The sequence below is a fragment of the Rattus norvegicus genome, chromosome X (genome assembly GCF_021556685.1).
Source record: "Rattus norvegicus strain SHRSP/BbbUtx chromosome X, alternate assembly SHRSP_T2T, whole genome shotgun sequence".
In the NCBI taxonomy this organism is placed as follows: Eukaryota; Metazoa; Chordata; class Mammalia; order Rodentia; family Muridae; genus Rattus; species Rattus norvegicus.
Window position 1 is genome coordinate 27,929,020 of NC_141554.1, and position 16,516 is coordinate 27,945,535.

Here is a 16,516-nt window from a genome sequence, read left to right on the forward strand (position 1 = left end):
AAAGCGCAGGAACCCAAGCAACAGAAACCAAGACTACATGGCATCATCGGAGCCCAATTCTCCCACCAAAACAAACATGGAATATCCAAACACACCAGAAAAGCAAGATCTAGTTTCAAAATCATATTTGATCATGATGCTGGAGGACTTCAAGAAAGACGTGAAGAACTCCCTTAGGGAAACACAGGAAAACATTAATAAACAAGTAGAAGCCTACAGAGAGGAATCTCAAAAATCCCTGAAAGAATCGCAAAAATCCCTGAAAGAATTCCAGGAAAACACAATCAAACAGTTGAAGGAATTAAAAATGGAAATAGAAGCAATCAAGAAAGAACACATGGAAACAACCCTGGATATAGAAAACCAAAAGAAGAGACAAAGAGCTGTAGATACAAGCTTCACCAACAGAATATAAGAGATGGAAGAGAGAATCTCAGGAGCAGAAGATTCCATAGAAATCATTGACTCAACTGTCAAAGATAATGTAAAGTGGAAAAAGCTACTGGTCCAAAACATACAGGAAATCCAGGACTCAATGAGAAGATCAAACCTAAGGATAATAGGTATAGAAGAGAGTGAAGACTCCCAGCTCAAAGGACCAGTAAATATCTTCAACAAAATCATAGAAGAAAACTTCCCTAACCTAAAAAAAGAGATACCCATAGGCATACAAGAAGCCTACAGAACTCCAAATAGATTGGACCAGAAAAGAAACACCTCCCGTCACATAATAGTCAAAACACAAACGCACAAAATAAAGAAAGAATATTAAAAGCAGTAAGGGAAAAAGGTCAAGTAACATATAAAGGCAGACCTATCAGAATCACACCAGACTTCTCGCCAGAAACTATGAAGGCCAGAAGATCCTGGACTGATGTCATACAGACCCTAAGAGAACACAAGTGCCAGCCCAGGTTACTGTATCCTGCAAAACTCTCAATTAACATAGATGGAGAAACCAAGATATTCCATGACAAAACCAAATTTACACAATATCTTTCTACAAATCCAGCACTACAAAGGACAATAAATGGTAAAGCCCAACATAAGGAGGCAAGCTACACCCTAGAAGAAGCAAGAAACTAATCGTCTTGGCAACAAAACAAAGAGAATGAAAGCACACAAACATAACCTCACATCCAAATATGAATATAACAGGAAGCAATAATCATTATTCCTTAATATCTCTCAACATCAATGGCCTCAACTCCCCAATAAAAAGACATAGATTAACAAACTGGATACGCAACGAGGACCCTGCATTCTGCTGCCTACATGAAACACACCTCAGGACAAAGACAGACATTACCTCAGAGTGAAAGGCTGGAAAACAATTTTCCAAGCAAATGGTCAGAAGAAGCAAGCTGGAGTAGCCATTCTAATATCAAATAAAATCAATTTTCAACTAAAAGTCATCAAAAAAGATAAGGAAGGACACTTCATATTCATCAAAGGAAAAATCCATCAAGATGAACTCTCAATCCTAAATATCTATGCCCCAAATACAAGGGCACCTACATATGTAAAAGGAACCTTACTAAAGCTCAAAACACACATGGCACCTCACACAATAATAGTGGGAGATTTCAACACCCCACTCTCATCAATGGACAGATCATGGAAACAGAAATTAAACAGAGATGTAGACAGACTAAGAGAAGTCATGAGTCAAATGGACTTAACGGATATTTATAGAACATTCTATCCTAAAGCAAAAGGATATACCTTCTTCTCAGCTCCTCATGGTACTTTCTCCAAAATTGACCATATAATTGGTCAAAAAACGGGCCTCAACAGGTACAGAAAGATAGAAATAATCCCATTCGTGCTATCAGACCACCACGGCCTAAAACTGGTCTTCAATAACAATCAAGGAAGAATGCCCACATATACTTGGAAATTGAACAATGCTCTACTCAATGATAACCTGGTCAAGGAAGAAATAAAGAAAGAAATTAAAAACTTTTTAGAATTTAATGAAAATGAAGGTACAACATACCCAAACTTATGGGACACAATGAAAGCTGTGCTAAGAGGAAAACTCATAGCGCTGAGTGCCTGCAGAAAGAATCAGGAAAGAGCATATGTCAGCAGCCTGACAGCACACCTAAAAGCTCTAGAACAAAAAGAAGCAAATACACCCAGGAGGAGTAGAAGGCAGGAAATAATCAAACTCAGAGCTGAAATCAACCAAGTAGAAACAAAAAGGACCATAGAAAGAATCAACAGAACCAAAAGTTGGTTCTTTGAGAAAATCAACAAGATAGATAAACCCTTAGCCAGACTAACGAGAGGACACAGAGAGTACGTCCAAATTAACAAAATCAGAAATGAAAAGGGAGACATAACAACAGATTCAGAGGAAATTCAAAAAATCATCAGATCTTACTATAAAAACCTATATTCAACAAAACTTGAAAATCTTCAGGAAATGGACAATTTCCTAGACAGATACCAGGTACCGAAGTTAAATCAGGAACAGATAAACCAGTTAAACAACCCCATAACTCCTAAGGAAATAGAAGCAGTCATTAAAGGTCTCCCAACCAAAAAGAGCCCAGGTCCAGACGGGTTTAGTGCAGAATTCTATCAGACCTTCATAGAAGACCTCATACCAATATTATCCAAACTATTCCACAAAATTGAAACAGATGGATCACTACCGAATACCTTCTACGAAGCCACAATTACTCTTATACCTAAACCACACAAAGACACAACAAAGAAAGAGAACTTCAGACCAATTTCCCTTATGAATATCGACGCAAAAATACTCAACAAAATTCTGGCAAACCGAATCCAAGAGCACATCAAAACAATCATCCACCATGACCAAGTAGGCTTCATCCCAGGCATGCAGGGATGGTTTAATATATGGAAAACCATCAACGTGATCCATTATATAAACAAACTGAAAGAACAAAACCACATGATCATTTCATTAGACGCTGAGAAAGCATTTGACAAAATTCAACACCCCTTCATGATAAAAGTCCTGGAAAGAATAGGAATTCAAGGCCCATACCTGAACATAGTAAAAGCCATATACAGCAAACCAGTTGCTAACATTAAACTAAATGGAGAGAAACTTGAAGCAAACCCTCTAAAATCAGGGACTAGACAAGCTTGCCCATTCTCTCCCTACTTATTCAATATAGTTCTTGAAGTTCTAGCCAGAGCAATCAGACAACAAAAGGAGGTCAAGGGGATACAGATCGGAAAAGAAGAAGTCAAAATATCACTTTTTGCAGATGATATAATAGTATATTTAAGTGATCCCAAAAGTTCCACCAGAGAACTACTAAAGCTGATAGACAACTTCAGTAAAGTGGCTGAGTATAAAATTAACTCAAATAAATCATTAGCCTTCCTCTACACAAAAGAGAAACAAGCCGAGAAAGAAATTAGGGAAACGACACCCTTCATAATAGACCCAAATAATATAAAGTACCTCGGTGTGACTTTAACCAAGCAAGTAAAAGATCTGTACAATAAGAACTTCAAGACTCTGAAGAAAGAAATTGAAGAAGACCTCAGAAGATGGAAAGATCTCCCATGCTCATGGATTGGCAGGATTAATATAGTAAAAATGGCTATTTTACCAAAAGCGATCTACAGATTCAATGCAATCCCCATCAAAATACCAATCCATTTCTTCAAAGAGTTAGACAGAACAATTTGCAAATTCATCTGGAATAACAAAAAACCCAGGATAGCTAAAACTATCCTCAACAATAAAAGGACTTCAGGGGGAATCACTATCCCTGAACTCAAGCAGTATTACAGAGCAATAGTGATAAAAACTGCATGGTATTGGTACAGAGACAGACAGATAGACCAATGGGACAGAATTGAAGACCCAGAAACGAACCCACACACCTATGGGCACTTGATTTTTGACAAAGGAGCCAAAACCATCCAATGGAAAAAAGATAGCATTTTCAGCAAATTGTGCTGGTTCAACTGGAAGTCAACATGTAGAAGAATGCAGATCGATCCATGCTTATCACCCTGTACAAAGCTTAAGTCCAAGTGCATCAAGGACCTCCACATCAAACCAGATACACTCAAACTAATAGAAGAAAAACTAGGGAAGCATCTGGAACACATGGGCACTGGAAAAAATTTCCTGAACAAAACACCAATGGCTTACGCTCTAAGATCAAGAATCGACAAATGGGATCTCATAAAACTGCAAAGCTTCTGTAAGGCAAAGGACACTGTGGTTAGGACAAAACGGCAACCAACACATTGGGAAAAGATCTTTACCAATCCTACAACAGATAGAGGCCTTATATCCAAAATATACAAAGAACTCAAGAAGTTAGACCGCAGGGAGACAAATAACCCTATTAAAAAATGGGGTTCAGAGCTAAACAAAGAATTCACAGCTGAGGAATGCCAAATGGCTGAGAAACACCTAAAGAAATATTCAACATCTTTAGTCATAAGGGAAATGCAAATCAAAACAACCCTGAGATTTCACCTCACACCAGTGAGAATGGCTAAGATCAAAAACTCAGGGGACAACAGATGCTGGCGAGGATGTGGAGAAAGAGGAACACTCCTCCATTGTTGGTGGGATTGCAAACTCGTACAACCATTCTGGAAATCAGTCTGGAGGATCCTCAGAAAATTGGACATTGAACTGCCTGAGGATCCAGCTATACCTCTCTTGGGCATATACCCAAAAGATGCCCCAGCATATAAAAAAGACACGTGCTCCACTATGTTCATTGCATCCTTATTTATAATAGCCAGAAGCTGGAAAGAACCCAGATGCCCTTTAACAGAGGAATGGATACAGAAAATGTTGTACATCTACACAATGGAATATTACTCAGCTATCAAAAACAACGACTTTATGAAATTCGTAGGCAAATGGTTGAAACTGGAAAACATCATCCTGAGTGAGCTAACCCAATCACAGAAAGACATACATGGTATGTACTCATTGATAAGTGGCTATTAGCCCAAATGCTTGAATTACCCTAGATGCCTAGAACAAATGAAACTCAAGACAGATGATCAAAATGTGAATGCTTCACTCCTTCTTTAAAAGGGGAACAAGAATACCCTTGGCAGGGAAGAGAGAGGCAAAGATTAAAACAGAGACTGAAGGAACACCCATTCAGAGCCTGCCCCACATGTGGCCCATACATATACAGCCACCCAATTAGACAAGATGGATGAAGCAAAGAAGTGCAGACCGACAGGAGCCGGATGTAGATCGCTCCTGAGAGACACAGCCAGAATACAGCGAATACAGAGGCGAATGCCAGCAGCAAACCACTGAACTGAGAATAGGACCCCCGTTGAAGGAATCAGAGAAAGAACTGGAAGATCTTGAAGGGGCTCGAGACCCCAAAAGTACAACAATGCCAAGCAACCAGAGCTTCCAGGGACTAAGACACTACCTAAAGACTATACATGGACTGACCCTGGACTCTGACCCCATAGGTAGCAATGAATATCCTAGTAAGAGCACCAGTGGAAGGAGAAGCCCTGGGTCCTGCTAAGACTGAACCCCCAGTGAACTAGACTGGTGGGGGAGGGCGGCAATGGGGGGAGGGTCGGGAGGGGAACACCCATAAGGAAGGGGAGGGGGGAGGGGGATGTTTGCCCGGATACCGGGAAAGGGAATAACACTCGAAATGTATATAAGAAATACTCAAGTTAATAAAAAAAAAAGAAATATATCCAATAAAAATATTTGATGGAAAAAATAATAATAAAAATAAATATTTAAGTAGCCACAAAACAAAAAAAAAGAAATATCCAATAAAAAACAAAAAACATATCTCTGTGTATATATAATATGTATATATACATTTTTTTCTTTTGGATATTTCCAGAGTTGCATCTGTATGACATAACTTGCTTTTTATATGGGAGCTAGGAATAGCTGAGAGGAAGGCTACTGGGTCTCAGCCTTCGGTCTCTGTCCTGTCCTTTCAGTTTGCTTGAGACAGGGTCTCTTTGTTGTCACTGTTGTCCACAGCTGTGTATATCAGGAGAGCTGGCTCACAAGCTTCTGGGAATTCTCCTGTCTCTCGGCCCATTTTCCATCTTCTAGATGTTATGTGTGTTCTATGGATTTGAACTTGGGTCCTTGTGCTTGCACATCAAGTACTTTACTTACCTAATGAGGTGTCACTCTAGTCCTTCAGTCTCTCTTTAACCAAAATTTCTACATCGCCCCTCCTGTAGTTCCTTTTCCTTTCTCTACTTCCTATCTAGCAGCCTACTGTCTTAAGGTTTTATTGCTGAGAAGAAACACCACAACCAAGGCAATTCTTATAAAGGTGAACATTTAATTGAGGACAGCTCACAGTTTCAGATGTTCAGTCCATTATCATCATGGTAGGAAGCATGACAGCATACAGGCCAACATGGTGCTGGAGATGTCAAGATTTCTACATCTTGAACTGAAGGCAACCAGGAGACTGTCTTCCGCAGGCTACCAGGAGAAGACTCTCAACCACATTGGATATAGTTTGAGCACTAGGAGACCTCAAAGTCCACCAACAAGGCCACACCAACTCCAACATTGCCACACCTTCTAATAATGCCATTACCTATGGGCCAAGCATATTCAAGCTACCACTCCTGTCAATCTCTAGTTCCACTGTGACTTCTTCTTTTACTTTTCTGTTTCTTTTTACCCATAACAACACCTGAAATAATATATACATATTATATAAATATATATAATGTGTACATTGTATATAATGTATACAATTGTATAATACACATATAATATGTATATAACATATATAGCATATACATATTATATAAATATATAAATTATATATATAATAATATATATTATTAGTGTCCTTTAACTCCCTAAAACAATTGGTAATTAAGGAGTAAGAAGTGAGTGTTTTATAGTCAACTATTACACTAATATTGTAGAGGGTTTACAGCTGGACAGTGACTATTCTTGAAGACATTGCTTATCTCTCTCTGGGAGAGGACAGGTGTAGACTGTGGTGACCTGAATACCTATATTCCAGAAGAAAGTATAACCTCAATTCTAATATAGCCTTGTCTCTCCTAAAAAGTGGAATCATCTCACTAACAAAAGAAATATACCTGAATTAAAATAATAATAAATTAATCAATGATACAACTTCAGATGGACAAGTGTCAATGGAGAAAAAATAACATGAAAAATCAAAGCAACATGTCTCCTCCAAAACTTAATTATTGAACTCCAATGAACAATTATAAATATGTTCAAATGGTTGATTCAAAGAATGAATGAATGAACTCCAAGAGAACATAACAATCTGAATAAAATAAGGAAATCAATTCAGGACATGAAAACTCAATAATAGGATAGAAATACTGAACAAAAACAAAAAGAAAAATATAATATGTCAAGTAAAAAGTTAAGTGTAAAGTCTTTTTTTTGTAAAGTCTTTTAAGAATGGATTATGTGGACCACAGAATATCAGAACTTAAAGAAAAGGTAGAAAAATTTGATCATTCGATAAAATAAAATGATAAATTGAAAAAATTTAAAATTTAACAAATTAATATTTCTCAAAAGAAAACATTAAAATTTCCACTGGACATTGATCCCCACAGAGACAGTCAGAGCTAGATGGGCACTGAGTAACTCTGGGACTTGTTGAGGTGAAATATCTAACTATGAACAAATGACACTTGAAAATCTAATACAAACCTTATGTAATCATTAAAGCATGATATTGGCATTAAAATACATAACCCAGTGGGACAGAATAGAGAAGCCAAAAATAAACCCACATCAAGAATACGCAATAGGAAAAGAAAATTCAAATAATCCAAGAGGCAAAGGTTTCTCACATGTGTTCTCTACGCAAACCTTTCAAGAAAAACACAAGAAACATTGCAGATGGTTCATCCAGCTTCTCTTAGCTTCTAGATCATCGAAGTAGTAGAAGAGCAGGTTTTCTAGGAGAAAGGAAAATGTGAAGGCATGGCAAATCAGATAAAGTCCATTATGAAAGAGAATAAAGAGAAGTCCAAGGATCACAATGCACCCAAGTGTTGAGGTTTGGTCTGTTGCTATGTATTTTAATGCTAAATACTGGCCCTAAGTTATCTCTGATTGGTCAATAAAGATGCCTACAGCCTATAGCTGGGCAGAAGAGAGGTAGGTGGGGTTTCAGTTGCCAGGCTTTAGGTCTGAACAGAGACCACAATGGGGAGCAGGGAGGTAAAGACAGAGGAGAAGACACCATGGAGTAGGTGAATCATGAGAACATGACCATGGACACTGGCCAATTGGAGTCAGAACAACTTAGGAAGAACATGGCAAGTTATCTCAGGGTTACTAACAGGGAAATAGACAAAATACCATAGAGGGTTGATATCTGCATAGCTCTAGTGCTTTAAGGCGTATTATAAAATAAAGGTTTTGTGTCTTTTATCTGGGAACTGAATAATCCAAGGCAGAAACCCCTTGAATAATTTTTACCACAACACCCAAGAGGCTTTAAATAGTTTTAAATATCTACTTGCTCCAACTTAGACTTCCTTGGGAAGACACTTGCAATTGAGTAGTTGTTCTGTGGGCATGTCTACCGGGGAAATGTCTTGATTGTAAATTGATGTAGAAAAACCCACCCTGAATGTAGATGGCATTATTTCATGAGCTGGACCTAGACTGTGCAAAAGTGAAGAAAGCTAGCTGAGCCGTAATCAGCAAACTAGCAAACAAGCAAAGATGTATCTATTTTCTCTCTGCTCTTAACTGAGGATATGATGTGAGTAGCTGTGTGAGTTCCTGACTTGACTTCCCTGAAATGATTTGAGCCAAATAAACCTATTCCTCCCCTGCGTTGTTTTGTGGAAGGGTGTTTGTCACAGTAACAGAAATGAAACTAGAACAGGCCTTCTTCAGCTTCCTCTTGTACTATTCTGAATATTACCCAAAATCAAAGGAGAACTCCCAGCTTCATCCTTGGTGCTATTATGAAAAGAATGCCACTTCAGATAGCAAAGGAAAAACACAAAAGGGATAGTGTTCCCTACTGAGTTAAAGAAAACCTAATGCATCCAAAAGGGAGGGGGTTGTCAAGGCTAAAGAGTGCAAGATCAAGAAGACAAAGGAGAGGGGAATAACAAGGAAAATAAAAAAGGAGGAAGAGAGAAAAGATGCTGATGCTGAATAAATTGGTTCTAGTGCATTTTTTGTCTCTACTGCATTTAACATCCTTAGTCACCCCTTTTAAAGAAAATTACTTGAAACATAGGACTTGGAAGACTTAATTTTTCTTGAACACTGTCCCCACTTCTTTAGTTAATTGACACAATACTGGAAATTTCTCTGGAAATCCGTGTTCTTGAATTGGTACAATGTGGAGGAGGGATTCAGACTGATATAGAAAGTTAAAGCAAGTTGTTAGTTCACAGCATTGACTAGTCATATACCCTGTGGTAGTTCCTTCAACCTCAGTTGTCACTAATAAAACTCATACAGGTTAATTACTTTGCTAACTAACTAATGCTCTGTAATTGCAAAAAAAAAAATCTGTGAGTTTATTGACATTCTGAATACTTCTAAGAAAATACAATTTTTATTAACATTGTTTTTTAAAGTAACTAACATACATAAGAAGCTATCAACATTACCAATCATCAGGGAAATATAAATTTAAGTCACAATGTGTTATCACCTTTATGCTTGTTAAAATATTTATTATCAAAAACATTAGATAAGCTTTAGCGCATATATGATGAGAAGGGAACCTTTTACACTATTAATAATGTAAATTAGTTCAGTTGTTATAGAAAAGAGCATGGGAGTTTCTCAAAAATTAAAGGTAGAATTATCACGTGATCCAGTGATTCTACAACTGGATAGTATTACTTTCAACAACTAACAAATACAATAGACCTAAATTTTTATCAACAGGTGAATGGATCAAGAAAAAAGTGGAACATATATGTACTACTATACATTAATAATTAAAAAGGAAGGAAATCCTGTTATCCATGAAAACACAGAGGAGTCTGGAGGACATTATGCTAAGTGAGATATTGCAGCCACAGAAAATCAAGAACTGTACAGTTCCTCTCAGATATAATGTCTAAAACTATTGAGTCCACAAAACATGAGAGCTGAATAGAGCTCTGTCACTACACATTGGAGAGACCAAAGAGAAGAGTGTGCATGATCTCACTTACAAAAGTATAGGGTTGGATGATGAGTGCCAAGAAATGGAAGAATAACCATAGGATAGAAGGGGTTGATCAAAGAGTTTAAAAGGTTGTGGTTTTAAGTTCTATTAGGAAAAAGGGTTTAAGACGTAAGACATACTTAAGGTGTATAGCACAGTGATCACAGTTAATAATAATATGTTGTATGTTTGTTTTTCCTCCATCTTTATTAACTTAGATATTTCTTATTTACATTTCAATTCTTATTCCCTTTCCCGGTTTCCTGGCCAACATCCCCCTAACCCCTCCCCCCTCACCTTCTATATGGGTGTTCCCTTCCCCATCCTCCTCCCATTACCGCCCTCCCCCCAACAATCTAGTTCACTGGGGGTTCAGTCTTGGCAGGACCAAGGGCTTCCCCTTCCACTGGTGCTCTTACTAGGATATTCATTGCTACCTATGAGGACAGAGTCCAGGGTCAGTCCATGTATAGTCTTTGGGTAGTGGCTTAGTCCTGGAAGCTCTGGTTGGTTGACATTGTTGTTCATATGGGGTCTCAAGCCCCTTCAAGCTCTTTCAGTCCTTTCTCTGATTCCTTCAACAGGGGTCCCGTTCTCAGTTCAGTGGTTTGCTGATGGCATTCGCCTATGTATTTGCTGTATTCTGGCTGTGTCTCTCAGGAGAGATCTATATCTGGTTCCTGTCAGCCTGCACTACTTTGCTTCATCCATCTTATCTAGTTTGGTGACTGTATATGTATGGGCCACATGTGGGGCAGGCTCTGAATGGGTATTCCTTCTGCCTCTGTTCTAAACTTTGCCTCCCTATTCCCTTCCAAGGGTATTCTTGTTCCCCTTTTAAAAGGGGGAGTGAAGCATTCGCATTTTGGTCATCCTTCTTGAGTTTCATGTGTTCTGTGCATCTAGGGTAATTCGAGCATTTGGGCTAATAATCCACTTATCAATGAGTACATACCATGTGTGTTTTTCTGTGAATAGGTTACCTCATTCAGGATGATATTTTCCAGTTCCATCCATTTGCCCATGAATTTCATAAGGTCATTGTTTTTTTTTTTCTTTTTGGTTCTTTTTTTCGGAGCTGGGGACTGAACCCAGGGCCTTGCGCTTCCTAGGCAAGCGCTCTACCACTGAGCTAAATCCCCAACCCCAGTCATTGTTTTTGATAGCTGAGTAGTACTCCATTGTGTAGATGTACCACATTTTCTATATCCATTCCTCTGTTGAAGAACATCTGGGTTCTTTCCAGCTTCTGGCTATTATAAATAAGGCTGCTATGGACATAGTGGAGCATGTGTCTTTGTTGTATGTTGGGGCATCTTTTGGGTATATGCCCAAGAGAGGTATAGCTGGGTCCTCAGGTAGTTCAATGTCCACTTTTCTGAAGAACCTCCAGACTGATTTCCAGAATGGTTGTACCAGTCTGCAATCCCACCAACAATGGAGGAGTGTTCCTCTTTCTCCACATCCTCGCCAGAATCTGCTGTCACCTGAGTTTTTGATCTTAGCCATTCTGACTGGTGTGAGGTGGAATTTCAGGGTTGTTTTGATTTGCATTTCCCTTATGACTAAAGATGTTGAACATTTCTTTAGGTGTTTCTCAGCCATTCGGCATTCCTCAGCTGTGAATTCTTTGTTTAGCTCTGAACCCCATTTTTAATAGGGTTATTTGGCTCCCTGCGGTCTAACTTCTTGAGTTCTTTGTATATTCTGGATATAAGCCCTCTATCAGTTGTAGGATTGGTAAAGATCTTTTCCCAATCTGTTTTGTCCTAACAACAGTGTCCTTTGCCTTACAGAAGCTTTGCAGTTTTATGAGATCCCATTTGTTGATTCTTGATCTTAGAGCGTAAGCCATTGGTGTTTTGTTCAGGAAGTTTTCTCCAGTGCCCATGTGTTTGAGACTCCTCCCCACTTTTTTTTCTATTAGTTTGAGTGTATCAGGTTTGATGTGGAAGTCCTTGATCCACTTGGACTTAAGCTTTGTACAGGGTGATAAGCATGGATCGATCTGCATTCTTCTACATGCTGACCTCCGGTTGAACCAGCACCATTTGCTGAAAATGCTATCTTTTTTCCATTGGATGGTTTTGGCTCCTTTGTCAAAAATCAAGTGACCATAGGTGTGTGGATTCATTTCTGGGTCTTCAATTCTATTCCACTGGTCTATCTGCCTGTATCTGTACCAATACCATGCAGTTTTTATCACTATTGCTCTGTAATACTGCTTGAGTTCAGAGATAGTGATTTCCCCCAGAAGTCCTTTTATTGTTGAGGATAGTTTTAGCTATCCTGGGTTTTTTGTTATTCCAGATGAATTTGCAAATTGTTGGGGACTGCATTGAATCTGTAGATCACTTTTGGTAAAATGACCATTTTTACTATATTAATCCTACCAATCCATGAGCATGGAGATCTTTCCATCTTCTGAGATCTTCTTCAATTTCTTTCTTCAGAGGCTTAAAGTTCTTATCATACAGATCTTTCACTTGCATGGTTAAAGTCACACTGAGTTTTTTCAAACTTGGTAGTTCTCTGGTGGAATTTTTAGGATCACTTAAGTATACTATCATATCACCTACAAATAGTGATATTTTGATTTCTTCCATTTCAATTTGTATCCCTTTAACCTTCTTTTGTTGTCAGATTGCTCTGGCTTGGACTTTGAATACTATGTTGAATAATTAGGGAGAGAGTGGGCAGCCTTGTCTAGTTCCTGATTTTAGTGGGGTTGCTTCAAGTTTCTCTCCATTTAGTTTAATGTTAGCAACTGGTTTGCTATATATTGCTTTTATTATGTTTAGGTATGGGCCTTGAATTCATGATCTTTCCAAGACTTTTAACATGAAGGGGTATTGAATTTTGTCATATGCTTTCTCAGCATAGAATGAGATAATGATGTGCTATTTTTCTTTTAGTTTGTTTACATAGTCGATTATGTTGATACATTTCCTTATATTGAACCATCCCTGCATCCCTGGGATGAAGCCATTTTGATGTGTCCTTGGTTTTTGGTTTTCAAGAATTTTATTGAGTATTTTTGTGTCGATATTCATAAGGGAAATTGGTCTGAAGTTCTCTTTCTTTGTTGGGTCTTTGTGTGGTTTAGGTATAAGAGTAATTGTGGCTTCATAGAAGGAATTGGGTAGTGCTCTGTCTGTTTCAATTTTGTGGAATAGTTTGGATAGTATTGGTATTAGGTAATCTGTGAAGGGATGATAGAATTCTGCCCTAAACCCATCTGGATCCTGGTCCTTTAATGACTGCTTCTATTTCTTTAGAAGTTATGGGGTTGTTTAGATGGTTTATCTGGCCCTGTTTTAACTTTGGTACCTGGTATTTGTCTAGAAAATTGTCCATTTCATCCAGATTTTCAAGTTTTGTTGGATACAGGCTTTTGTAGTAGGATCTGATGATTTTTTGAATTTCCTCAGTTTCTGTTGTTATGTCTCCCTTTTCATTTCTGTTTTGTTAATTTGGGTACTTGCTCTGTGCCCTCTAGTTAGTCTGGCTAAGGGTTTATCTATCTTGTTGATTTTCTCAATGAACCAGTTCTTGGTTTTATTGATTCTTTGTATAGTTCTTTTTGTTTCTACTTGGTTGATTTCAGTCCTGAGTCTGATTATTTCCTGTCTTCCACTCCCCCTGAGCCTGTTTGATTCTTTTTGTTCTAGAGCTTTTAGGTGTGCTGTCAATTTGCTAATGTATGCTCTCTCCAGTTTCTTTTTGCAGGCATTCAGAGTGCCTATGAGAATTTAGCACTGCTTTCATTGTGTCCCATAAGTTTGGGTATGTTGTTCCTTCATTATCATTAAATTCTAAAAGTCCTTAATTTCTTTCTTTATTTCTTCCCTGACCAAGTTATCATTGAGTAGAAGGTTATTCAACTTCCATGTGTATGTGGGCTTTCTGTCCTTTTTGTTGTTATTGAAGACCAGCCTTTGTCCATGGTGATCTGATAGCATGTAAGGGCTTATTTCAATCTTATATTTGTTGAGGTCTGTTTTGTGACTGATATGGTCCATTTTGGAGAAGGTACCATGAGGTACTGAGAAGAAGGTATATTCTTTTGTTTCAGGGCAAAATATAGGTATCTGTTAAATCCATTTGGTTCATAACTTCTGCTAGTTTCTCTATGTCTCTGTTTAATTTCTGTTTCCATGATCTGTCCATTGATGAGAGTGGGGTGTTGAAGTCTCCTACTAATATTGTGTGAGGTGCAATGTGCAATGTGTACTTTGAGCTTTAGTAAGGTTTCTTTTATGAATGTAGGTGCCCTTGCATTTCAAACATAGATATTCAGGATTAAGAGTTCATCTTGGTGGATTTTTCCTTTGATGACTATGAAATGTCCTTCCTTATCTTTTTTGATGACTTTTGGTTGAAAGTCGATTTCATTCTCTATTAGAATATCTACTCCAGCTTGTTTCTTGTGACCATTTGCTTGGAAATTGGTTTTCCAGCCTTTTAATCGGAAAAGTATCTGTCTTTGTTACTAAGGTATGTTTCCTGTATGCAGCAAAATGCTGGGTCTTCTTTACGTATCCAGTCTGTTAGTCTGTGTCTTTTTATTGGGTAATTGAGTCCATTGATGTTAAGAGACATTAAGGAATAGTGATTGTTGTTTCCTGTTATTTTTGTTGTTAGAGATGGAATTATGTTTGTGTGGCTCTCTTCTTTTGGGTTTGTTGCAAGAATATTACTTTCTTGCTTTTTCTAGGGTGTAATCTCCCTCCTTGTGTTCGAGTTTTCCATCTATTATCCTTTGTAGGCTGGACATATGGAAATATAGTGCATCAATTTGGTTTTGTCATGGGATATCTTGATTTCTCCATCTATTTTCATTGAGAATTTTTGCTGGATATAGTAGCCTGGGTTGGCATTTGTGTTCTCTTCGGGTCTATATGACATCTGCCCAGGATCTTCTAGCTTTCATAGTCTGTGGTGAGATGTCGGCGCCTGCACCGACATGGTACCGAGAATCGGGAGAAAGCCTGTGGGATGAAAGAAACACACACACACACACACACACACACACACACACACACACACACACACACACACAGGTTATTGTGTCCTACCTATGGAACCCAGAATCAGAAATAAGCATTTCTCCAATAGGAGCCAGCAGAGAGGCAGGACATCTCCTGCCTTCCCTCTGTTCTTAGGAGAGCTAAACTATTTCTAGTCAGGGTCCAAAGACTAAAACATAACTCTAAAAGAACGCATATGCAAAAACACTTTACCGTTACCTTGTCCCTTTTTTATGACAAGTTTTACTCAGGCTAGCCCAAATCATCCAGGCCTTTTCTAGCCCATCTTACCCCAATACGTCCCTGCTTCTATGCCGGCCAGGCTCCCAGGATGTCCCAACAGTACTCCTTTCTTCTCCGACCTCGGATCGCTGGATTCAAAGTCCAAATCTCGGTGGGACCTCCATTTGTCGGCGCCTGCACTAACATGGTACCGAGAATCGGGCGAAAACCTGTGGGATGAAAGAAACACACACACACACATACAGGTTATGTGTAAAGCCAGAAGAGGAAGAGAGGAAGAGAGAGAGAGAGAGAGAGAGAGAGAGAGAGAGAGAGAGAGAGAGAGAGAGAGCAGAAGAAGAGACTCCTGTAGCTTTATTCACCACTTATATACCCAAGTCTCCAGGTAGAAAATATCTGGGAAGCACAGTGGGAAACCCTGGCTCGTGACTACCTGGCTCATGACTTCGGTGACAAAAGACCGACTACGAGACCTGAATTAATTAGGGAGAAATCCGAGAAGACCAGCCTAAATCTCAAGGATAAAGGCTGAGGAAGCAAAAGGCAGAAGTAAATTGACCACCACCCAGGTGTGGTCCAGGTGTGTCGGTTCCACGTGCATCAGCCGGGCTCAGCAGAGGTCATGCAGTGGAGACACCGGGTGTTTACTACTTGGTCTTTTCTTCCTGTGCCGTAAATACATGGGAGAGGCCTCTGTCCAACAATCCCATGACTTTATGGCAGTAATCTTAACTGTGGCCATACAGTTACAAAGCGGCCAGGCCCAAATCCAATATGGCTCACTACAGTGAGAAGTCTGGTGTAATTCTCATAGGTCTCCCTTTATATGTTACTTGACCTTTTATCCTTACTGCTTTTAATATTCTTTCTTTGTTTTGTGTATTTAGTGTTTTGACTATTACGTGACAGGAGAATTTTCTTTTCTGGTTCAATCTATTTGGAGTTCTGTAGGCTTCTTGCATTTTTATGGGCACCTCTTCTTTAGGTTAGGGAAGTTTTCTTCTAAACTTTTGTCGAAGATATTTACTGGCCCTTTTAGTTGGGAGCCTTTGCTCTTTTCTATACCTA